The sequence below is a fragment of the Lutra lutra genome, chromosome 9 (assembly GCF_902655055.1).
Source record: "Lutra lutra chromosome 9, mLutLut1.2, whole genome shotgun sequence".
NCBI lineage: Eukaryota > Metazoa > Chordata > Mammalia > Carnivora > Mustelidae > Lutra > Lutra lutra.
Window position 1 is genome coordinate 95496078 of NC_062286.1, and position 25972 is coordinate 95522049.

Here is a 25972-nt window from a genome sequence, read left to right on the forward strand (position 1 = left end):
GTGTTTGAACAAGCTTGCCTGGGGATTCTGAGGCTATCTCAGAATGACTGCTCTACCTCCTTAATTAATTGTAAATTCATATCCATTTGATCAATCATGATATCATAAGGATGAGTTAGTTTTATACTATTTTTTTGTTGTTGTTGATTTACTCTAGAAGTCTCTAGAGTTATGCTCTATGGTTCTTGTCTTTGTCATTTGACACATAAAATGCAGTTGCATATCACTGTGGGTGGTACCATACATTAATATTTGCTATCATTTTTGCTCTAGTTTATCACTTTGTGTTAATTCTGTCCTCATCTGATATTATTGTGATGTCTAGCTTTCTTTTTGTTAGTGTTTGCTTAGTAAGTCTTTGCCCATTCTGTTTGTGTTTGTTACTCTTTTAAGTAAATCATTCTGCAAGTGTTTCTTCATGTAAGTATGTTTATCCTATCTGCACTTATTAGTATTATTCCATTTAAATGTACTGATTGAACATTACATTTTTCTTTCACATGTCACTAGCTTAATTTGGGGGATTTTTATTAGTTTTCAATATAGTCTGTATTTCCCTCATTTATTCTAGGAATTACCTTATTTTTTTTTTTTGCTTACCCTCCCTTTTTCTCCCTTTCTCCCTCCCTTCCTCTCTTTTCCCCTCTTTCCCACTTTCTTTCCCCTTCTTTATTTTTTTCCATATTTATGATAATATGTTTCTGGCAATTTGGAGGATTTATAGTGCATTTTAGTTTATCGAGCTGTCATTATGATTCATATGCTATGGCTATGAATAATATATATACTTAAGTCTTAATTTAAGAAATGTAGACAGTATAGATTTTTTTGTCCACTATAATATTGTTTTCATTTCTTTTTGGGGTTTCTTTTATTATATCAATATACTTAAAACTTTCTTTAACTTAGTGAGTATAAGGAGAGGTCCTTTCTTATTTTTCTTCTTTGGTGGTAGAAGAAAAGCTGAAATTGTGTTCCCCAGTTTATTCCACCAACCCTGAAACACTGACTTCCAGCTGGATCCAGCCTGGTCTCTGGTGCAAAATACCAACACTTCCCTGTGGAGAGAACAACTCAGGGAAGTGATGAAATATATCCATTTGACAAGTAAATTGCACTTGTTAATCTTAGAATTTTCTTTATCAGTTTCATCTACTCCTTGGCATGAATAGTAAGTAAATAGTTTTTAATTCCGAATGATAAATACAAGGAGAAATTAGAGTCTTTTGTGCTGACATTAATGAAGTCCTTTGAGAAAGGAGTGATTCATGATTGTGCCGACTGGAAAAATGTCACTATGGCTAGACTCATCTTACTGATTTCAGATAAAAAACAAAACAAAACACTGTACTTTTTCAAGGTTTGTTACAGGGTCTTGGAGAAAGGATGTATCTTAAAACAACCCAGAATGGAATACTTCCTTATATAGCCATCTAACATTTACAGATTTTTTTTTCCCTCTTACAAATTTAAATTTAACTTCTTATAGTTAAAATCATCATATCCTGGGCTGTCTTCAGCTCAGGTCATGATCTCAGGGTCCTGGGATCGAGTCCCACATCGGGCTCTCAGCTCAGCAGGGAGCCTGCTTCCCTCCCTCTCTCTACCTGCCTCTCTGTCTACTTGTGATATCTCTCTGTCAAATAAATAAATTTAAAAAAAATCATCATATCTCCCAATTTTCTCACTACTTCATTCCTTCCCCAGCTCATAATTGATTAGCTAGAACTTTCTTCTGTTTTGGATGCTGTACTCTATTCTCCCCATCACTCCATGTCTAAAAATGGAGGTCCCTCCCCACATGTTTGGAGAAACTAACAAACTACCCATCTAAGAGAGGCATGCTAGGAGGCATACACCTAAGAGATCCCATTTGTAGGTAACAGGGAAATCTTTTCTATTTGGCTCATGCCCTGAGTTTAGGAACCCTGCAGCTACCACCTTCATAAGGGACTATGAATTCCTAAAAATGTGTGTATTTCTGAATGGAAGAGGGCAGAAGGCTTTGTGCTTAAAATAACCTCCTTATCGTATTGCCTCGGTCTTTATGAAAACACTGTCAGAGAACACGGGCACTCTTGAGGGTGGAGGTGATTCTTATAACATGCAAGGAATAAAAGATGATGCAGGTGGATCTTGACTCAGGGATTCCATTATCCCAAGGTGTTTCAGTATTCTGTGAGTAGCCACTCCTCAGATACCTGGTGTGACTGGGAGATGGGACAGCTGGTGGTGGCATGGAGCATACCCTGGAGGAAGAAAAAAGATGGAAAGGATTCTTCTCCAGATTCTGGCTATGTGATGTAGGTTGCCTTGGCTATGAGTGAGGTCGTTCTAAAAATTGCAGAAAAACAACTAGAGTTGTCTTGGCAACATCTGATTTAAAAAGCTCTGCTATTGTGCTATTTATACTGTTTTTGTAGATTTGAGACTATTCACTGTTTTTCTTAAAGGAAATATTGTAAAATATATATTTTTTTCCTACTTCAGCTCTCCAGTGGCCAAATTCTTTATTTTGACATCCACACTCTCCTCCTTGCCCCTCTCTGTAGCAGGTATTGCTGGCATCTTGTTCACACTCTCTTAGTATTCACTTCTGCAAGCAAAGGCTTTGCACTTGTTCTGACTATTGAATACTTATTTTGCCCATATGGCAGGCCAGAAGTATCAGAGAATCCATATGACCCCTAAAAACAGCCTTTGACCAATGATGAATGAGTTATGGAGGATATCCCAACTTCCTGGCCCCTCAGGTGGGATTACTCTGTGACATGTCATTCAGTGGTTTTAAATAGGATGACACCCTACTTGCCTTCAGCATTAACTTCTTCATGAAGAATCCTTGATGGGCTACTCATATTTATATGGTATATCACCTGGGAAGCAGAGAGTAGGAAGAACATGAGGGCTATCCAAGGCAGTGAGAGAGATTATTCAGAAAGCCAAAAGTAGGTACAGATAAACTTATCAAGTCAATCAATGAGGAGGAAGTCAGCTTTCAAAGATAACTGGTGATGCCATGGATTGCTTATAGGTGTGGGGAGTTCTCTGACTATGGCAGCATAAATACTGGGAATATGGAACATCCTGAGGTAGGGTTTCTGAAAAGGAGAACCAAACAACAGGTTAGTAGCTGTAACCTGTAAAAACTTTTCCTAGAGTGAAATTCTCTAGGTACAGTCCTAGCTACTTGGTGACTGAGTAACATAAGCATTAACTCCACGTGCTTGTTTTCTCTGTTTTGAACTTACATATGCGAATGGTGACCTTGAATAGATACAGTTATATGCTTATGGAGTACTGGGACTCACCCAAAGTCAATGAATGTTTATCTGCTCTTCCAAGTTCAAACACCTGAGGCTTAGATAACTTGACAAGACTATCATTAAGGTCTCTGTTTTTCTTCGATGAACATCATTTTGATGCCCAGACTATAAACAGGAATGGTGTCATGTGTTCACCAGTGGCATCCTCCTCATGTTTTCCTGTGACTGGACTATCACAGGTGCTCAGTAGTTATTTATGGGATGAAAGAAAGTTATCCCTGAGAATACAAGCGAACTCTGAGGATAAGAAGATGAATATGAAACATCTCTTTTTCTATCAACAAATGATTCCTACACAGCACTGAAGCAGGTAGAGAGCAGGGAGGCAGGCATCTGGCAAAGAGGAAGGGCATATCAGGGAAGGCTTCCTTGGTTAGTTGTTAGTTGAGATATCTTACTATAGTGCTCCCTGACCTTTGTCAGACATGAGAATTACCTGAGGGTGCTATTAAAATGCTGATTCTGAATCAATGGTCAGAAGATGAACTCCATAAGACTAACTCTGTAATTCTAACAAGTTCCCAGTGATGTTAATACTGCTGGTTGGCAGATCACTCTTTGAAGAGCAAGGGCTTAGAAGGTAAGTAGGTTTTCCAAAAAGGGTGGAAATTCCAGGAAGGGAAAGGGGCATGGAGGCATGAAGATATAGATAGGAAGTTTTGAATGATTGTTAAAGTAGAGGACATTTTAGTACATGACAGTTTTGTTTTATTGTTAACCTTATTCTTTTAGGCAGTAGAAGACATGTTTTTAAGAAAACAAGTGGTTTGATTGGTTTGGGATTTGTATGGGACAGCCTGGTGTTTGTGCAGTGTGGTCAAAAAACACAAGACCTTTGAGTTATAACTCAATATAGAAATGGAAATGAAAGGCAGTGAGGGATTCACCCAGGCATGGGCTCTGGTAATAGAAAAATGGGACAGATTCATACAAAGTTGAGGAAATACAATTAACAGGACTTGATACAGAATGGAAGAAAATGCAGAGACTGGTAAGCAGAAATGTCATTAAGATTTCTTGCTCAGGAACTCAAATGGATGACTGCATCATTGGCCAAGATAGAGGATATTAGAAGAGGAGCAGCAGGCTTGTTGGAAGACAATGAATTCAGTTACTGATTTCAAGGCTCTTGAGGAACACCCAGACATGTATGCACACACATGTACATACATGCATGTGCCTGTGGGACTAGGGTATATGAGACATACAGGGAAATTCAGATGGTCCTTTTTATAAAATGACAAAATGTGTGGATATCAGGATTTAAGAATACAGCAGATTTATTTAATTTATTTTTTATTGTGCTATGTTAGTCACCATACAGTACATTATTAGTTTTTGATGTAGTATTCCATGACTCATTGTTTGTGTATAACACCCAGTGCTCCATGCAATCCGTGCTCTCCTTAATTCCCATCACCAGGATCACCCATCTCCCCAGCTCCCTCCTTTCTAAAACCCTCAGTTTGTTTCCCAGTGTCCATAGTCTGTCATGGTTCATCTCCCACTCCGATTTCTCCCCCTTCATTTTTCCCTTCCTTTTCCTAATGTCCCCCATGCTATTCCTTATGTTCCACAAATAAGTGAAACAATATGATAATTGACTTTCTCTGCTTGACTTATTTCATTTAGAATAATCTTCTCTAGTCCCATCCATGTTGATGCAAAAGTTGTGTATTCATCCTTTCTGAGGGCTAATATTCTATTGTGTATATTCACCACATCTTCTTTATCCATTTGTCTGTTGAAGGGCATCTTGGCTCTTTCCACATTTTGGCTATTGTGGACATTGCTGCTATGAACACTGTGGTGCATATAGCCTTTCTTTTTACTCTATTTGTATCTTTGGGGTAAATACCCAGTAGTACAATTGCTGGGTCGTAGGGTAGCTCTATTTTTAGTTTTTTGAGGAACCTCCACACTGTTTTCCAAAGTGGCTGCACAAATTTGCATTCCCTCCCAACAGTGTAAGAGATTTCCCCTTTCCCCACATCCTCTCCAACATTTGTTGTTTCTTGACTTGTCTATTTTTGCCATTCTAACTGGTATAAGGTGGTATCTTAATGTGGTTTTGATTTGAATTTCCCTGATGGCTAATGATGATGAACATTTTTTCATGTGTCTGTTAGCCATTGAATACAACATATTTAAAGATGAATTCAAGATGGCCCTCCCAGAGCCCAGAGGGGTGTGCTACATTCACTGGTAAGGCAGTTGTCACTTAAATCAACAGACAAAGAGAATGAACCCTTAAGTGCAGTCCTTATATAGTTTTTGGACCTCTGGAAAGTCATCTATTCTTTCTGGAAGCTGCTTTATCATTTTTCTTCATTCCATTTTGTGTAAATCACCAGTAAATATAGAACCAGACATAGTTGTATATCATATGCTCTTTAACAACAGATCAACACTAAAAAGGAAGCCCAAGTTCTCAAAAAGGAAAGCAAAAATCAAAGCAAACTGTAAAACTATTTGAAGTAATAGGCCTGGTTTCCTCTTAGCTTGTATTCCTCTTCTTCCTTCCTGTTCTAATAGCACTCTCCTTGAGACATAGACCTTCCCAATTCCCCAACAGGCTAAGTAGGCAATTCTCAAATCTGTGTTCTGATAAAATTTTATAAATAATGTAACGTTGGATTATCATCCAAAGCATAAAATAAATACCCTTGAGGCCAAACTGATATTTTTAAATATCATTTTTACTATATAATAAAATAATGTAATAATTATAATATTTTAAATATTATAATATTTTAAATATTATTTACATATATGATAAAAGAGAAGATACAAATTTTCCTTACCAATCAATGAATTTCAAGTAATAAATGAAGACAGTTTCCCTTCCACAAGATGGAACTTAAACCTCCCCCTTCACTCAAATGTGGCCTGAACTTAGTTGCTCACTTCCAAAGAGGATTATAGAAAGGGAAAATTGCAATTTCAGAGTGGAAGAAGCTGGCAGACACCATTTTAACAAAATAATCAAGGTTAACAGCACCAGTGATAAGTCATGTTTATATTGTATACCTCCTGTGAAAAGATGTATTAAGAAGGACACCACACCTCTGTAATATTCTTCCTCAAAACTCATACTGATGAGCTAACATTACTGTTATGATGTTTTAAATGTTATGAGATGTTTTGCTCTAATGATGAGCAAAACATTAGAAAACCCAAATTGAGTTACAGGTCATAAAATATTGGGTAGCCAAAACTATTCAAAATCATCAAGTCCCTAAAAAAACAAGGATAGGCTGAGAAATAGTCATAAACTAAAGAGATAGTACACTAAACCCAATGGAAGATTGTAGCTTGGATCCTGGAGTACACAAAGAAATTAGTGGAGAAAAAGCCTGGTGAAAATTAAGTAAAAAATGTTAATAGTCCTATACCAAATTTAATTTCTTTTCTTTTCTTTTTTTTTTATTTGACAGACAGAGATCACAAGTAGGCAGAGAGGCAGGCAGAGAGAGAGGAGGAAGCAGGCTCCCTGCTGAGCAGAGAGCCCGATGCGGGGCTCGATCCCAGGACCCTGGGATCATGACCTGAGCCGAAGGCAGAGGCTTTAACCCACTGAGCCACCCAGGCAGCCCCCAAATTTAATTTCTTAGTTCTAAGGAATGTAGCATAGATATGTAAGAGGTAACTATGAGGGAAAACTGGGTACCAGAAGTTTTTGTACTACTGTTATAATTATTTTTTGTAAATCTAAAATTAGTCTGTAATAAAAAAAGTTTGTTAATTACCCACTGCAATGTGGGGTCTCAGAATCAGACAACTTGTGATGTTTTTCATATTCCTTTGATTCTTAAAATAATTATGCTAGAATCAACCTAAGCCTTATTTTTATGTTGAACTGTTATTTAATATATGTTTCTTAGTGACTAAGATAACATTAATTTTTTTATTTCAAGGAATCTTATATATATTTTTTAAGATACTGACATGCATCATTTATTATCTCTTACTAGAAGGAAGACCATGAAACTAAATATACCACTGTATGTCCTCACAGAAATGTTATACCTTGAGAGCCTAAATAAAGAAGGAACATTATCAAAACCACACATTTCTATACTGTTTGTATGAAAATGTTGTTTTGATAAATTTTACTGTTAACAACAGAAATAACATTAAAAATTTTATGTAGTCATAAATTTATAAACTGAACATGGAATAATTTATTAAGCTATCTGTTTTAATTTTTTTTGATATATATATATTTTAAATCTTTTTTTAATTTATTTTCAGCATAACAGTATTCATTGTTTTTATACCACACCCAGTGCTCCATGCAATCTGTGCCCTCTCTAATACCCACCACCTGGTTCCCCCAACCTCCCACCCCCTGCCCCTTCAAAACCCTCAGATTGTTTTTCAGAGTCCATAGTCTCTCATGGTTCACCTCCCCTTCCAATTTCCCCCAACTCCCTTCTCCTAACTCCCCATGTCCTCCATGCTATTTCTTATGCTCCACAAATAAGTGAAACCATATGATAATTGTCTCTCTCTCTGCTTGACTTATTTCACTCAGCATAATCTCTTCCAGTCCCATCCATGTTGCTACAAAACTTGGGTATTCATCCTTTCTGATGGAGGCATAATACTCCATAGTGTAAATGGACCACATCTTCCTTATATATTTTTTGCATAAAATATCTCCTCAGAAATAGAAAAATTAGAAAAACTTATCAAAACAGTCAAGAGGTTTCATACTGAAATGTATTTCTTACAATTTCTAATGATTTCTTATGTAAAATGTGGTCTTGATTATTAATAAATGGATAGCACTTTAGTATCTTCTCCAAAAAAAGTATATGCAGATCTCTATTATAGCACAGATTATATTGTATTGTGAATTTTAAATAAATCTCTCTCCCCTGCCAGTGAATGAGTTCAAGAGACTGTATTCATATTTGTACTTTCCCTCACACACCAGACTGAGCATAAAGTCTGGTACTAATAGTATTTATTTTATTTTATTTTATTTTATTTTATTTTATTTTATTTTATTTTATTTTAGAGTGAGAGAGAGAGAGCTGGGGTTGCGGGGGTGAAGAGGGACAGAGAGAGAGAGTCCCAATCAGACTCTATGCCGAGCGCAGATCCTGACACAGGGCTCAATCTCATGACCCTGAAATCAGGACCTGAGCTGAAATCAAGAGTCAGACACTCAACTGACTGATCCACCCAGGCTCCCCTGGCACCAATAATAATTTTGAATAAATAAATCCTGCTAAGCATATTATTGTTTATTCTTTTCTCCCAAATGGCAGTTTCTTAAACAATAGAAATACATTTGCATCATGAAGTGCTGAGCTCATCTTAAGCTCAGATGTATAACAGCTGCACATATGACTTATGGACATATTTTTGGAAGTTCACTTTTCAAATGGTGTACTATAAAATCACAATCAACATCAGGCAAATGTAAGTAATCAACGCTATCGGGATGTCAGAGGACACAAGACCAAGAAACAAGGCGAAGGTCAACTAACCTCTCTCTGTGACAAGAGTTGTCTTTGGATGTATTTCCTACTGACTTAATAAATGAGAAAAAAAAATTCTGGACACTGATCATCCTCAAGACACATTCCACTTAGACTCTTCCTCTTCCCACCCCCTCCCCTGGCATTACTTGTGTGGTCTTGATTGTTTCCATGATGGTTTGGTTTTAATGAAAATGGTAGTGACCACTGGAACAAGTTATAATAGCAAGTATTCAAGGTTGTTGATGGTTACAGAAAATGGACGATTGAGATTAATCCTAACAGATTGCTCTGGAAAGTAAAAAAGGCAATTGTTCCCTGTGAGTCTGTGAGATGATGAAGGTTGCTAAGAGATGACAATGGAAAGGTACACAGGGAGAGGAATGACCGAGTACCAGCATGCTGGTTAGTGTGGCCTTTGGACACCTGTGCAGAACACATATTTCAAATTAGTGGTGTCTCTCTTGGGTAGAAGTCTGAGGCATAGCATTTGAGAACCAAAATTGAAACAGGAAGCAAAGCAGAAGACCTACAAGTCATAAAGTTTAGGTCAAGTAAGCAGAAAGGCAGTGAACATGTTTGGATTCCACTCAGAAGACCTACAAAGATGAACCTCCTTGGGTCCTCATGAGATCATAGATCACTGCTCTCTCATTTGAAGTATGTGCATCCTATGGACTTCTTTTAGTATTCCTGGATCTTCATTCTCAATCTTTCTGCAGATACTTCTCTTTCTATTCTTTCTTGGGTTACCCCAAACTCAGCACAGTGTCTGGCACCAATTATAGTTTTGAATAAGCAAGTATTACTAAGTATATTGTTCTGTATTCTTCACCACAGAAAATATTTTCTTAGACCGGATTTCAAAGGATAGCAAAACACACCACCCTGAAATGTGCCAACTCTGACATCAAAATCACTTTGAGCTAAAGGCACATGAGAAATAGAAGATGGAGGAAGCACACTCTTGACCTCTCCTCTTCTCTCTGAAAGCAAGCAATAAAACTCCCATGTAAAAGATGCCATCTATACACCAGGAGGAAAAGAACATTCTTATCACCAGAGATGGGGAGTCAGGCTGAGAGAAATCTGTAAAAACAAACCATAGTAAAATAATCCTCATTCCTTTAGGCTCCCCACTCATTTTAGGCATTTCTTTTTTTTTTACAGTTAATACTCTTTGTCTAAACTAGTATATTAGCACATAGGCTTAATCACTTTTTGGGGCTTCATTTTCCTGTGAAGTTTCCCAAGTACACATGAAAAATAAAATGTGTATGCTTTTCTCCTGTTGATCTGTCTTATATCAACTTAGTTTTTGGGCCCAGATAGTCTAGGAGGATAGAGGAAAAGTTTGCCTCCCCCAAAGTTTCTCTTCCCATCCAATTCACTCTCCAGCATCATTACTGTGCTGATGATTCTCAGATCAGCCAACAATTCTCTTGTAAGACAGACTCATAATTTTAGATCCAATGTTTTTATATGTCTCTAGAAATTGAATCCACCAGGCTCCACACTTTTCACTACAGTAACTTTCTATGTTCCTCTAATGGTCATTGTCAAAATGCAGATTTAATTTCTGACTGTTTAAAAGCCAACATCTTCCTCTGTTACTCCATTTCTTTAGCCTCCTCTTAGCCATATTCTAGAAAGAGTTGTCTACACCTGCCTCACTCACACTACATTCTCAAGTTTAGTCACTTGGCAGGGATCGTGGGGTCCTATCACTCAATGGAAATCATTCTCTGCATATTATAAAAGACCTACTTGCCAAGAAATCCAACAGAGAGTTTTCAGCTCTTAGTTCAACTTCATCCCTGACAGCATTTTTCTTCCCTTGTACTTTGCGGCATTCCCATTTTCCTGATTTTTCCACCCACGCTTTTGAGTTATCCCCACTTGGCTTCCTTTGCTGATTGCTACCCACCCATAAAACACTATTATCATGGATCTCTTGGCACTTGCATCTTTTCACTCTCTGTCAACAAATTAATAATGTTTCCCTGAAACATTTTGTCCATTTGTATGCCTTCACTTAGTACCTGTATACTGATTATTTCCTAAACTTCAGACCCATATAATCCCACCATCTAATTCAACATTCCTATGTATATGTCAAATAGAAACATTCCTACTTAAAACTTAATTCCTACTTCAAACTCAAATGTGGCAAGCCCCAAACCAAACCCATCATCTTCTTCCCTATCATAATCCCCAGCTCCATCCCCTCATTCAGTGAATGAAAGCATTATCCACCTAGTTTCTTGAGCTACCATTCTAGGATCATTCTGGAATTTTCCTTCTCCCCAACCACCACCTCCCAACAAAACAAAGTCTTTCATCTCCACTTGCTACATATCCTCCAAACCCATCATCTCTTGCCTGAATAACTATAACAGCTTCTTCATTGTCTCTCTGCCTCCATTCTTGCCCCTACCCCAATCTGTCATCCAGACTAGAGACAGAAATCTTTCAAAACTGCCAATATGATTATGTTCCTTTTCTGTGTTAACCTCTTCTATGACCTCCCATTTCCCTCAGCATAAAGAACAGAGCACTTTCCAAGATCCTGCTCAGCACTTTACCAAACTTTCACTTTTCATTTCCCTGTACCTTGCCTTGGAACAAATTATAGGAAGTTGCCTTCTAAGAAATTCTTTTAGTTTTCCTCACATGAGTCATCCTTAGTCCTCCCCAGGTCTTTAGAAAGGTCTCTCTGACACCACCCACTGCTCCAGTGGGCTGATCCCTTCCTGACTTCTGGTTTCATCTTGGCTCTCTTTTCCTCATCCCAGGCTCGAGCCTTGGGCCACTTTTACCCCATATTTGTTAGATTAGCTTCCCAAAAACATAGATTCTGAGACAAGGATTCAAGGGCAAGCTGTTCATCTGGGAGGTAATCCCAAGAAGCACTAGGTGGAAAATGGAAAAATGGAAAAATGAGAAAGGGAAGAGAAGGGAATTGATACAGGTGTGCTATCACGCAGGTTATCACCATGAGAAAATGCAGTTAATCCCCACTGGAGACCTTGGACACAAGAACACTTCTTCAGAAGAATTAAGAAGTTGAGAGAGGTTCCACCATCTCCCACATATCACTGGTTGAGAGTCACTTCCTGAAGTCTCAATTGCCTGGTGCTTCCTGCTTGCTCTGCATTAAGGGGAACATCTTTCTCAACCAGAGACAGCCTCAAACTGAGTCACTGGAGCTCACAATAGGAAACCATCAGCATGGGTGGGAATAGAGGTGACATGGAAGGACACATAAAGGGTATGCTGTTACAGCAATTAATTGGCATTTATTAAAAATGCCTTTTAACTCTCTACTTCTGTAACTTAAGAAAAGCCTTACTTTACAAAAGAAGAATACATAGCAATGTATGGGGAAGTCTAGTCTGGAAGTGGAATGGGGGGTGGGGAGTTGAAGCAGATAAAGATGGCCACCAGGGAGACAAGTTGGGTGACAGTTGAAGTTAATATAGGACTGAGTGAAGGGCTAAAATGATAGGAGTGGAATTAGAGAATTTTAGTAGACAGAAATCAGGAAAGACATAATGGCAGGACATAAACAACTATATTTAGGGGAGGAAAAGGGAGAGAAAGTTAGACGAGTCTGAGGTTTTGAGGCTGACTGGCTGGATTCATGCGGGAAATAGTGGAGCTTGGAATCTGGTTTCCATTGTAGTTCCTGCTAAGTAGTCTGGTACTGTTGGGGCAGTCCCTAACACCTTAGTACCTCTGCTTTCTCACTGTTTTCATAAAGAGATTGGGATACACTCTGTTTAACTTCTGTATGTCTTTAACATGCCCTGTTCTTGGGTTTCTTTTTTTTTTTTTAATTTTATTTTCTTTTTCAGCATAACAGTATTCCTTGTTTTTGCACCACACCCAGTGCTCCATGCAATCCGTGCCCTCTCCAATACCCACCACCTGGTTCCCACAACCTCCCACCCCCCCGCCCCTTCAAAACCCCCAGATTGTTTATCAGAGTCCATAGTCTCTCATGGTTCACCTCCCCTTCCAATTTCCCCCAACTCCCTTCTCCTCTCTAACTCCCCTTGTCCTCCATGCTATTTGTTATGCTCCACAAATAAGTGAAACCATATGATAATTGACTCTCTCTGCTTGACTTATTTCACTCAGCATAATCTCTTCCAGTCCCGTCCGTGTTGCTACAAATGTTGGGTATTCATCCTTTCTGATGGAGGCATAATACTCCATAGTGTATATGGACCACATCTTCCTTATCCATTTATCCGTTGAAGGGCATCTTGGTTCTTTCCACAGTTTGGCGACCGTGGCCATTGCTGCTATAAACATTGGGGTACAGATCGCCCTTCTTTTCACTCCATCTGTATCTTTGGGGTAAATACCCAGTAGTGCAATTGCAGGGTCATAAGGAAGCTCTATTTTTAATTTCTTGAGGAATCTCCACACTGTTCTCCAAAGTGGCTGCACCAACTTGCATTCCCACCAACAGTGTAAGAGGGTTCCCCTTCCTCCTCATCCCCTCCAACACATGTTGTTTCCTGTCTTGCTAATTTTGGCCATTCTAACTGGTGTAAGGTGGTATCTCAATGTGGTTTTAATTGTTCTTGGGTTTCTAATAGCAATTGGAAATTCATATTACTGAGCAGAGTGCTGAATCATTCTCACTGAAAATCTTGCTCCTGGCATTGGTTTAACTAAGGAGGGCATGGGTCCCATTAAACACCTGCACATTGCAATCAGATGGGAAATGTGTCAAAAGCAATTACAACTAATACAAAAAGTGCCACAGCTTGGAAATTATTTCCTTGATGAAAATTAGAGCTATTTTTAGATATCACTATAACAACATTACTCCTTGCCCAGCAACCATGTTAATAAGTGCCAAAAATAGGTTCAAAAGATGTGGAGATGAGAGACAGTATCTTATATCACTCACACAGAAAAGAGCTGGACTGTCATGATGCCTAGCAGAAAAATTCTCCAGTGACAGATGGAAGTTTAACCTTCTTATACTCCCCCACTCCCACAAAAAACCTTCACCAACAGACACACAGTTGTAGATGAGGAAGATTTCTGAAACTCAGCTGTCCCCTCAGGCCTTGCCTCACACACATAAGGCTAATACCATCCAGGAAGTAATCTTGCCTGAATCCAAAATGGTGGCTGCCATACCTGGGTTGGGTGCTCCCTGTAAATGGCAGAGCTGGATGAGACACACATGATTGCAACAATACAGCATCCAGCTCTCAGTAAACAACCCAAGTTCACACAGTGTGAGTCAAAAATGTCTCTGAATTCAGTGCTATGGGCCTGGCACCTGGGCCACTTACCCACTTGCTCCAGGAGACTTGCTGATGGATGTGCAGAGAAGCTGTGGATATTGCCTGACATCTTACTCTTGGAACTTCCTTTGGACTTGCTTGATTGTCTGGGAAGGAATAGAATGGCCAGAATGAGAATAAGCATTGAGCAATTTCCTTTCTTACTGAGGCATTTCTTGAGGTGTTCTTGTACTTTGACCATGAATAAAATGCTGATTACAGGGGGATGGGTGAGCCTGGTTCTGGGTATTAAGGAGGGCACATATTGCATGGAGCACTGGGTGTTCTGCCTAAACAATGAATCTTGGAACACTGCATCAAAAACTAATGATAGTGTATGTATGGTGACTAACATAACACAATTTTTAAAAATGGTGATTACAAGATAATTACAGTGTATTATCAGGTCTCAACATCTGAGAGATTATTGTCAAAACTTGGGTCCGCCCATAGGAGAGTGTCACACTCAGGGGCACTGTCTCTCATGCATGTGTCTATAGGAAAATTTAAAATCCACCATTACAGCCCTTTGTCTGTAGTGTCATTTGTGAATACCTTCTCCCATTCTGGGAGCTGCCTCTTTGTTTTGTTGACTATTTACTTAGCTGTGCAGAAGCTTTTTATCTTGATGAAGTCCCAAAAGTTCATTTTCACTTTTTTTTCCTTACATTTGGAGATGTTTCTTGAAAGAAGTTGCTGTGACCAATGTCGAAGAGGTTACTGCCCAAGTTCTCCTCCAGGATTTTGATGGATTCCTGTCTCATATTGAGTTCTTTCATCCATTTTGAGTTTATCTTTGTCTTTGATGTAAGAGAATAGTGGAGTTTCATTCTTCTGTATATAGCTGTCCAATTTTCCCAGCACATTTATTGAAGAGACTGTCTTTTTTCCATTGGATATTTTTTCCTGCCTTGTCAAAGACTATTTCACCATGAGTTGAGGGTCCACATCTGGGCTCTCTATTATGTTCCATTGGTCTATGTGTCTGTTTTAGTGCCAGTACCATACTGTCTTGGTAATCACAGCTTTGTAACGTGATACCCAAAAAACAATCAAGTCAAAAAATGGGCAGAAGACAGGAATAGACACTTCTCCAAAGAAGACATACAAACGGCTAACAGACACATGAAAAATGTTCATTATCATTAACCATCAGGGAAATTCAAATTAAAACCACATTGAGATACCACTTTATACCAGTTAGAATGGCAAAAATTGACAAGGCAAGAAACAACAAGTGTTGGAGAGGATGTGGAGAAAGGGGAATCCTTTTACACTGTTGGTGGGAATGCAAGTTGGTGCAGCCACTTTGGAAAACAGTGTGGAGGTTCCTCAAAAAATTAAAAATAGAGCTATCATATGACCTGGCAATTGCACTACTGGGTATTTACCCCAAAGATACAGATGCAGTGAAAACTATATATGCACCCCAGTGTTCATAGCAGCAATGTCCACAATAGCCAAACTATAGAAAAAGCAGATTCAACAGATGAATGGATAAATAAAATTTGGTCCATATACCCAAAGGAATATTACTCAGCCATCAGAAAGGATGAATACTCAACTTTTGCATCAACATGGTGGGACTGGAGGAGATTCTGCTGAGTGAAATAAGTCAGGCAGAGAAAGTCAATATTCATATGGTTTCACTTACTTGTGGAACATAAGGAATAACATGGAATAACATGGAGGACATTAGGAGAAAGAAGGGAAAAATGAAGGTGGAGGGGAGACAACCAGTGACAACCAGTGTCAGAGAGAAAATCCAGCTTCCTCAAACATGAGATGGGACAACTCTGAAGCCTGGCCTATCTACTTTGTCAGAAGTCCCCATCAGGACTGAGCCCAGCTTCCTGCAGATATAACCTGCTCATCAACTCACCTGTAGACTACTCCCTGTCTTTTCTTACTTCCTCACTCTGCCACGCATGCTTCCTGGGACTACCTCCCAAATAGGCCATTTGCTCCCATATCCTGGTCTTAGGGTGTACTTCTGGGGAAGTCAATGTAAGACTCTTTAATGTAGATAAAAATAATACTAATATTCCAAGTGCCATTCTGGTGTCATAACATTTAATTCCCATAAAAATCCTTTCAGACAGAAGTGAATGGACAGTGGGGTGATGTGCCCAAGCCACAGAGCCCTCAGGGAGGACCCACCTTCTGACCTAATGGAAACCACATGCAAAGACAGCTTCACTTTGGAACTTACATTAAGGAGATGAAGAGAAGATAAAAATAAGGTCTAATCAAGGACTGAGAGATCTGGAAGACCCAATTTATGAACCTTCACTAATCTGGGTGGGTCAGGGATCCAATGGGTTTGATAATAGTGTCAAGATCAGAGAAATGACCGGTCACTGTGACAGACACAGGGAGGGATTTGACTTCTATGCTGTAACTAAAAAGATTTCCTTTGCTTCTACTACCTTTTTCTTTTTAGAGTAAATCATGATAATACAATGCTTGTGGCAAATATGCATCCAGCCCTTCACTTATAATTATTATGGAAAATTAAAAGGAATGATGTTGTGAATCATAAAAAGCATATATAGTTAAAGACAACCTATAAGTAATGCACAGTCTTTCAGGAGACAAAAATCAGAACAATATGTTATCTATGGTCTTTCAATGATCCATCAATCAGAAACAACTCTTCCAGACTCCAAGTTATCATTCAGATAACCAACATCTAAGAATCCATTCGCATAATGGTTAGTATTAATTATAAACATTTCTGGAACATCAAGGAAGAATCAAATTTTCTCCAGATGAGTTTTCATCATAAAGGATCTTTAATATAGTTTTATTTATGGGGTGTAATTAATCAGGAAAGCCAGTTAACCAGAACTCCATACTCCCCACCATTAAAAAAAAGAACAAGGCAAATATAGCCAGTGAGCAGCAAAATAAAACCAATTCCATAATCTTTCCTTGGATTGAATGTCTTCTTCATTTCCATGAAAATCCTTTTAGCTATATACAAACATTTCCAATTACAAACAGGAAAAACATTATTTGATTTTTGCGGAGGCTGACCAATTAATGTTTATAGTTAATGGCGAAGAGTTCTTCCAGCCACAGCTTCTGAAACAGCTGGAAGAAAAAAATAATAATAGCCTGTTGGAAGGGGTTTTTGTTTTCTTTAAAACAGTCTAAATGATCTTGGAAGACAGCTGAAGGATGAAATAAGCCTAACATTAAAAATTAAAAAAAAAAGATGAGGATATTTGTGCTGCTTCACTTAATGGCAATTTCAAATTGCCCCACTAAAGTCCTGATCCATGTCTTTTGTACTGACCTTGCCATTTTCAAAATTTGGAATTTTGTATTAGAGTGAAGGAATTCAGTTTTGTGTGGAATCCTGGGTTTTCTTCTTTTCCCTCATGTTTCTTTTAGTTCTTCTTGATCAATACATATAAGACAACCTATCCTTCTTACTTTCCTATGGGGCTTGGTGGGCTATCTTAGCACTTACATTGTAGCAATGTAGTGATTTTAGCACTGTATTAAAAATTAGGAAGAATAGAAAACTGCCCCCCCAAAAAAGGTTTTTGCATTATGATAGATTAGATGGCTAAGCTGATTAGACTGTGGCAGACCAAAATCTTTAAGATTGGTATCTTAACTATCTTTTGCTAATGTTGCAAATGGGATTTAGTGTGCTTCTGGCAAGGAATTTTTAGGTTTCTTTGAAATAAGGGAGGAAGAAGGAAAGTGTATTAAGAATCAGGCAGGTATAATCATTTGTTTTGAGAAAGATGTGGACCTCTGGCTTTTGCTATGTAGCTAGTACGCAGACACCTCACAGAACACTCATCCCCTGCTTGTTCCCTGTAGCGGAAGAGCTGACCTATCACAGGTGCCATCTCCTTTATCCCCTCAGCATCCCATGAGCTCAGTCTGTTTTCTACTCTCTCCCTGATGAGGAAATCCAGAACAGCACATCTGCCTTCCCACTACCAGCATCTGTGTTTCTTTGCCTGACTACTTCTGGCCTGCCCAAGCACAACAGGCTAGAAGTGCTGGAGAATTAGTGATGCCCAAGAGCTACCCTCAAAGCAATGACTAGTGGAGGTGGTGGATAGATACTGCAGCTCCCTCTCAACCAGTTCCAAGGTGTGGATGCAGCCTGGTTCCCAGATTTCTCCAGCAGAACGAAGCTTTAGTTCCGTAGCATGCTGATTCGCTTGAGGGTAACACTCCACTGGCTGTTTTCCTTTCCCAGTGTCTTCTCCATGGTCTTACCAAGACTTCCTGTCATCACCTCACAATAAACTGCTTGTATTCTAACCGGTGTCACAGCCATTGTCTTCTAGGAAACTGGAACTAAGACAATGCTCTTTTTCGACAAGAAGCAGAAACTTGTCCTAGCCGACAGAAGATAGACATCCCCTGCCTGTTGGAGCTTTTTTTCCAAGGCTGCTCACTGTGTTCAGGTCTTTAAAATCACTGCATCTGTGAAAGCAAAAAGCGCCTCTTACCTTGGTCTAGAACAGAAATGTTGCAGAGAGAGATTAAGCAAGGTGGAAGGGAAAAGGAGAAAATAAAAATGGATTAGCTTGGAGACCCTGACAATTCCCTACCCACTGTTCTTTGTTGTGGATGCAAGAGTGAACATTTGCCTAGGGGCAGGATTGGGGCAGTTGGGACAAAGTTTCTTTCCTTATTTCTGTGAAAGCAATTTTCCTCATATGCCCTCAGAAATGTGACTTACGTGTCATTACTGGGGATCTGTTTTTCTCAAGCTATGCTGATGCAAGAAGTGAATCTAAACCAAGTGCTGCTATGAAACCCAGACAACTTAATATTCACATCTTGATACACTTTGTGTGGATGTCACTGTGAAAACTTGCACCATTTGATCTAAATTTCGATTAAAGTATTGATTTGATCTGGAATGCCACAGTGCAGTTCAGTGGGAAGGAGTTGACATGGACCCAGAAATATTGAGAGAGAATTTTAGAGCATGTGTTGGGGGTTCATGCAGGGAATTTGATTTTTTTTTCTCTTTTACTTGGATGCAGATTTGGAAACCCTCAGTCTCAGATGAGAGCAGACATGCATGCCATGGGTGAACTAGCAAAGCAAATCTAAGCATGCAAGGTTGCAATGCCCATAAGGCAGGTTGGAAGCTTGTCAAACATGGTATTTTAAGGGAACACCTGTCCTTTGTTCACACCTGGGGCATGTGCTGGAGAGTTGGGGTGTTGTACCTTTTGAGAGATTGTAAAATAAACTGGTGAACAGCCTAAGAAACAATTCCCATAAAGAATGACCAAAGAAACAAAATATTTTTTTGGAAAGGAAAATAGTCATGGGGATTTACGAGAAATTCAGTTATTAGAACTATCTTGTATAAAAGGGTATCCATGGGCTCTGTGCCACTTTAGAAGGCAGAACATAAACAAACTGGTAACACACAGGGGAAGAGAAGAGCAGGTATGGATTTAGCATAAAAGGGTGCTTTAACTCCCAGGACTGCGATTCATGAAATCTCGGAAGTCCCTGGTCTATCCCTGCTACAAACCAATGTAGGTGTTTTAAAGATAGGAACTCAGGAAAGTCAATTCTTTGGCATTTTTGCCATTTTTGTTTTGGTTTGTTTTGTTCCGTAGGGAATGAGGGAAACTAGCAGCTATCTCTGCAGCTAGAAACCACAAACTCCTAGAGATACATGCTGTACACTCAGCATCAGCCTTTGCAGAGGACCAGCTGGCTGTTCTGTCACACACTCCATCACATGCCCATCATGGCAGTCTAAGACTGGAGGACGTGGTGATAGTCTCACAGTGGGTTCACTGAATGGAAATGGCTTGGTTTTTGCTACTGCGTACCCTGGGTTCTCTTTCCTAATATGCCTTGTGGAAGCCACTTGTAAAAATGCTTATCCCACGTCCCAGGGAGTTCTGGCAAGGTGGCTTGCAAGGCAAGCAACTGGGAAATCGTGTCTTCATTTCTTGTCTGGCAGAGTGGCAGATTGTGACTATGCCCATTCTTCCACTTGGCAGCGTCCAATTCCAAGAGCCCTCCCTGTCAATCATGTGGGGTAATGACACCAGGGACTCCTAGGACCTCTGAAGACACAGCATGGTGTAGCAGACCTGTGTTTATATAAGTAACATGGTCAGGGGACTTCAGATTTCACTGGCTGAGGCCAAATGAGTGTTTAATTCTGAAGGAGATGTGGGCGGAGGACACAGTAAAAGGTAAAGGGAAACTGAAGCCACACAGTGTTGGGCTGTGGGGTTGGGGGCTGGGTAAGGGAGGAGAATGTTCTGGACTTCTCTCTGAGGAATCTATTTGTGAGAGACTCCGAGGCAAAACAAAACATGAAGGAATGGAAAGCGTGGCTGAAGCACAGCTGGTAGGTGCCAGGCAAGGGGAGATGAGGCGAAAGAAGTGAGTAGCCAGACCTCGAAAATCCTTATGAATTCTCTGAGGACTCGGAGTGGACATGAAGACACGGGGGCACTCAGCCTTAGACAGTTTACTTTGTCCCTTCTTCCTCCACCCAGGGTGAGATTTTTAACTTAAGAATCAAAGACCTTTTGTGTTTTCTTGTTAGGATGAGTGATGTATGTCTAGCTCCATAGGCTCTCTGGTGTGCATGTGTGGGTGCGAACTTGTGTGTGCATGTGTGTTGAGGCTAGGAAGGCCCCCACCCGTCAATTTATTTTTTTTCCCTGGCAATTGTTTTTGTGTTCACAAAAGAAATTCTTTGCAACTCAAATGTCATGATGAAGATGACAAAGACCCTCTCTGCAAAACTTTCTCTTGAGGATTATTTGAGACAAGCAGAGAAAGTATAAGTGGACATCATCCTCCAAGTCCCTGAAGGCCAGGCAAAGGAGGCTGGGGCTGGGTGGGTTGCTCAGCTTCCCCACTGGATCTGGGCATGCACCTAAGGTCATGGAGGTACCCTGCAGAAGTGTCAGCCCTGGAGGGATCAGAGGCTGACTCCACTGTCTCGTCTGCCCAGAGGAAGTGTCCCCAGCCTCCTGACAAGGGACACGTTCAGAGAAAATACCCTTAGTGGTGGGTCTTCATGGATGAGACAGGGAACAATTCTGAATTTCCAGATTTTAGCGAGCTAAAGTATTTCCCATAATCCTCAACGTCCCACAGGTGACCTGACAAGAGTCACTGAACCAAGAATTACCTGGGCCTGGGTGTGTGCCTTCTGACCTCAGATGAAGTGGGCTTGAAGACAAGGTGTAAAATGAATAAGCAACACATCTTTGGGCTCTAAAGAGAGTAACTCCAGTGGGAAATGAAATGGTGCTGAGCTGCCTACTTGGGCAGGGCTTCCATTACAAGTAATGGAAGATAATTCTCACACTGGGGTTTATACTCTGACTCTTGGTCCCCCCACACCTTCAGTGATGAGCCCAGATTAGATCTCTCTAATTTTTTAGCTGTGAAATGTTTGATACACACAATTATAATATGCATATCATAAAGCCCAGAAATAAAACTGCATGCCCCCCACCCAATTTAAGAAACAGATCAGTAGCCCCCAGTGCACTACCTGGACCTGACTCCCACCTCGCCCCCAGAGGTATCTGCCACCCTGAATGAAGTTAGTTGTCTCTCCTCCTGTCCGTGGAGATTTGGGTTGCTCCCAGGGCTTTTGCTATGAGAAGAATGCTGTTGTGAGCATTCTTAAACACGTATCTGGGGCACGTAGACCAGTTTCACCAGCGCAGATGATCCTGTGTGAAATTGCTCAACGGCAGAGTACGTGCGGTTTTACTTTACCAGATAGTGCCAAATTCTCCTAACTTACAGTCTATCCAGAAATGCACTGTTGTTCTGTTGTACCATTCCGTGCTGCTCCATAGCTCTGCCAAATATCGGATGTGATCAAATATCTTAACTTTGCCAGACAGTATATGTATAATGCAATTTATTTGTGTATTTCCCTGGGAACTAATGATATTGGGAATTTTTAATGTTTCCTGCCATTTGTGTTTCTTCATCTATGAAATGCCAATCCCAACTCTCTCTCTTTGGGCTGTTTTCTCTTTTTCTTACTGATCTGAGCCTTCTTCTCTTCTCTCCCGCCTTCCCCTACTCCATTGCCATTTATCTGTATGACACTTCTTTTTCACTTTCTTTGAGTTCTTTTGATGAAGAGCAGCTCTCAGTTTTAATGAATTTGAATGCTTCACTATTGTTTCCTTTGATTCATGTTTTTGACATTTATTAAGGAAAACCTTTCTGACCTTGAAGTCCCAAGGATACACTTGTATATGTACTTCTAAAAGCATAACATTATGCTTTTATATTTAAATCTCTATTCCGTGAGGTGCATGGCATGAAGCAGTGTGCATTCTTGTTCTCCACGTGGATATGCAATCGTCCCAGACAGTTTATTGAATACATGTGTGGGTCTGAGGCTTCACTCTTCCACTGGTTGATTTCTCTCTATGCTAAAACCTCACTCAAATTACTATGGCTTTATAATCCTTTAGTATCTGTAAAGTCAACTTTCCCTACTTTGTTCTCTGTCTCCAAGGAGCTGTCCCCAATGCTTGCAGCTGTTAAAACAGAAGGTTGTGGGCTTCCTGTGAAAAATAGACTTCCCAAGTCAGCTGATGGCTATAGCACCTGCTAATCTCCTGGGACTTCTGATTTCGCTTCATTTCTGCCATCACAGTATTGCGCTTACTTTCTTGCAAGAGCTGCCATTCATTTAAAAGTGTATTTTAAAATAATCTTCCAGCATTTTTCAAGTTTTATCATAGACATTTTTAGTCCACCACTGAAACCACAATTGATTCCTCACCGGTAGTACATCACAGAAGTCCATGGAGAATGCTCTTCTGGGAGTGACACGGTGGATTCTGCTGCTTATGTGCTGGGGTTGGGACATGTGGCACAAGACATGTTTAAGGAGTTCTAGTTGGTTCTAAGAGTTCAGTGGGATTCCTAAGTGCTTGAAGATAATCCTGGACACTTCAACCAATAACCCCTGGCCCTTTTTTTTTTTTTTTCCAAATCACCTCCCCTAACTCAGGGTCAGCCCAAACTCAAGAGAAGGTAGAAGAGTCTCCCAGTCCTGATGGAAAGCTTCTTGGGGACTTCCTGATGATTGAGGTCAGTTGATAATAGGTATTGCTTGCCCTGTGGTCTTTCTCTTCTTTGTTGGAAGTGTTCAAGCTTCCCAATGAAACCCTGCTATAACTTCTGTGAGATTAGTACTCTAAGAGTAGTCTTCTGAAAATCTATAGAAACCCTAAGGCATTTTTTAGTTTCCTACAATTGGTGGCTTGAGGCCACCATTTTTGATAGTTTAATTAGAGGCTACCATTGTTGATAGTAGATGATACTTTCAGGGTCAACACTTTCTTCAGGTGGGGACCCTGTGTATCCACTATATGAATAGTAGTTCAGGAATGTATGAATACATATCCAAGGACAACTTTAAACTGTTTTCTCTGGGACACAAGACATCCAAAGGACCTTGCTTCTGCTTTTCTGCTATCATGGAAAATAATTATCTCGTCTAAATAAACAAATTCTGCTATGTATTTCACATCCTCATTAATCTTTTCTTTTGCCTCCAGGCCTCTTTATAAATTGCTAATGCCCAACAGGGAAATGAAGGCAATTTGTGTCTTAATTCTCATCAGCCAAGGGGACTCCCTAAGTCCTCTACTTAATATTGACTCCTGACTCCTTAGCAACAAGTACAAGCTTTTGACTCCTTAGCAACAGTCCAAGGTCTACTAAAGCCAAGCTGAAATGTACTAATCTACCTTAGCCCATACTAGGAAGTCTGTACTGGCTAGATTCCACAAAAACGGAGGCTCAAATATTATTAAATGTTGTAGGATTCCAATATTATGCTCTTAATTAAACCTCCTTAATGGGCTCTTACAAGCCCTTGATAAGCTTAGACTTCTCTGCAAAAGGTTAATATTGTTCTCCTCTGTTCTGCATTGCTTATCTGATGGCAGCTTATATTCCATCCCTGGAATGTCTGTCTCCATTTCTCCTTCCAGTGTTCAGTAATGAGGAGTCATTACCATAAAAATTGTCAGACTATGTTTGCAGGGGAAGGTTCCATACATACTCTCCCAGGAGACACACGACAGTGAGCCTTTATTCAGTCCCTATCTTTATATAGTATCTGAACATGAGTATAAAGAGTATCTAGGTATTCATATGTGCATGTTATTTACCATACTGGGCAAGAACTTTTTAAAGGTCCCTAGAGAAAAACCCAAGCCCCTTATCTAGAATTCTCTGTGCCTTTAACTCACCTCTAACCCTCCCTAGCTTGAAGATATCCCACTGTGCCCCATCTTTCCTCCTGCTATTGATGACCTGTTCTTATTTTCTCAATATTTAGCATTTATGCATATTGTTTTATGCTACAACATCCTGCTTCTTCTGGCCATGGAGGCGTATTCAGCCTGTATGAAGAGCAAACCAAAAGTAATGAAAAGGATACTTCAATCAATGCAAGGTGGAAGATGGTGAATAAATGCCCCAGCTTCCCTACCTTCAGATAAGATAACTCTGAGCCATGTTCTACCCCATCTTCCAAATGTCTCCACGGGATAAAGTCACAGGTTCCTATATTGACCTGCTTACTAATGTACACTAAGTTGACTGCCTCCCCTTCTGTATCACACTTCCCCTTACCCGAGGTGTGCTTGCTGGAATCACCTCCAAAAACTTCTCACTTTTAAGTATTTGTTTCAAAGTCTGTTTCTGGAGGTACAAACTTGAGACAACAGCTGGAGAATGGGAGTTGTCTTGGTCAGCTTTGACATTCTCTGGCTCCTGTTTCTGTGTCTACTCCATGTGCTATCTCCCTCCTTACTATCCCCCGCTCTCCCTTAGAAACAACCATATGGATATAGTTCCAGTGGGTTTTAGTTTTTAAGACAAACTGACCAAGCTGATCCTATATCCACCACAGATAGTGTCTCAGCTCTCTGTTATTAATTGTCAGGGACACACTGGTCAGTTGGGACCCAAGTACTCTGAGTTTCAGCCCTTTCTATTTTCACAGCCACTCTGGGAAAATACTTATATGATACCTACCAGATCCTATAGGAAAAACAAAATACTGGCAGGTTGCTTGCCATGAACTTATGGTGGTAGGGCTCAGGAATAATTCAGTTCCCCTGCTACTTTCCCACTTTGCTTTAGTTAGGCAGCCTTTTGAGACACTTACATTCTCTTTTTCATCATATTAGATTAAGCTAGATCCCTGTATGGGGGTTACAGAGATCCTGTTAGCTCAACTGTTGATTCTTAAAGAACTTTGTGGAAGGCAGAATAATAAACCCTCCTCAGAGATGTCCACACATTAATCCCCAAATCCTGTAAACATGTTATGTTACAAGGCAAATAAGAACTCAGGTAGCAGATGGAATTAAGATTGCTAAAAATATGAAGATTATCCTGGGTTATCTAAGTGAACACAGTATAAACACAAGAGTGCTTAAATTCAGGAAAAAAAGGAGGGTGAGGTCAGAGTGATGCAGCCTAAGAAGATCTCAACCCAGTGTTGCTGATTTTGAAGATGGGGAAAGAGTGCTATGGGCCAAAAAAAAAAAATGTGGGAGGCCTCTAGAGGCCAGAAATACCAAGGGAAATGATTCCCCTCCAGAAACTTCAGAAAAGAATGCAGTCCTGCTGACGTCTGGATTTTAGCTCAGTGAGACATATTTTGCACCTCTGAACTACAAACCTGCAGTGTATGCTATGCTAAGACATGAAGTGTGTGGTAATTTCTTAAAGCAAACACAGGCACAGAATACAGACTTGTTAAGGAGTTTTCCCTTCCTGCTATTCTAAGGCTCCAGAAGTTTCCAGAAGC

General features: G+C 39.9%; 2 long non-coding RNA genes across 3 annotated transcripts; one reads left to right on the forward strand and one right to left on the reverse strand.

Moving 5' to 3' along the window:
• Nucleotides 1–1685: 1685 nt before the first annotated feature.
• Nucleotides 1686–22996, reverse strand: LOC125109476 (uncharacterized). Its single transcript, XR_007130244.1, has 3 exons — nucleotides 22922–22996; nucleotides 14140–14237; nucleotides 1686–2249 (listed from the first exon to the last, which is right to left on the reverse strand). It is a non-coding gene; the product is annotated as an uncharacterized LOC125109476 (long non-coding RNA).
• Nucleotides 20219–25470, forward strand: LOC125109477 (uncharacterized). 2 transcript variants are annotated; one of them, XR_007130246.1, is made up of 3 exons: nucleotides 20219–20339; nucleotides 23153–23232; nucleotides 24491–25470. It is a non-coding gene; the product is annotated as an uncharacterized LOC125109477 (long non-coding RNA). The 2 variants fall into 2 exon arrangements; XR_007130245.1 differs by lacking the exon at nucleotides 20219–20339 and adding an exon at nucleotides 20533–20649.
• Nucleotides 25471–25972: the final 502 nt, after the last annotated feature.